The sequence below is a fragment of the Cicer arietinum genome, chromosome 1 (assembly GCF_000331145.2).
Source record: "Cicer arietinum cultivar CDC Frontier isolate Library 1 chromosome 1, Cicar.CDCFrontier_v2.0, whole genome shotgun sequence".
Taxonomy (NCBI): Eukaryota; Viridiplantae; Streptophyta; class Magnoliopsida; order Fabales; family Fabaceae; genus Cicer; species Cicer arietinum.
This window is the reverse complement of record NC_021160.2, coordinates 42500687-42501293: the sequence shown is the minus strand read 5'-3', so window position 1 is coordinate 42501293 and position 607 is coordinate 42500687.

Below are 607 nucleotides of genomic sequence, written 5' to 3'. Positions count from 1 at the left end.
ATAAAAAAAAAAAAAAAAAAAAAAAAGATAATAATTAGAGAGTTGGCACATGAAGCAGCCACAGGCAGACTCAAATCAAAGCAGAAGTAGGGCACACTAGGTGATGAGAGTGATGACATAGACATTATTTTTTGTTTTGTCCACTTGTGCATGATCTCTCTCCTTCCCATTAATTTATCTTTTTTATGTATTATTATTTAATCTTCATAATAAATTAATAAATTTGTACATAAGCTTGGCTCAAAACTAGCAATAAATATCTCTGTTTATTTTTTTTAATGTATTGAAATTGACATTGGTTGTTGATAAGCTGGCATCCACGGGAATTTTCTTGAATGACCTTTTATTTAGAACATAACTATAAGAGTCAATTTATTAATTTAATGAGTTATTGTAAATAATAATTTATATATGTGATGAGGACAAAGTGAGGAAACATATAGCCTAAAGAGTATTTTGTGCTGAAATTTGATAGGAGGGCAGAGGAGTTAGGACGTTAGGTGATCAATTTTCGTCATAACAATTAAGAAATTATTTCATTTATTATTAACCCTTAAGTTGAAAAGGGTTCATCTTAATTCTTTCTAATCCAACTTTAACATACTTT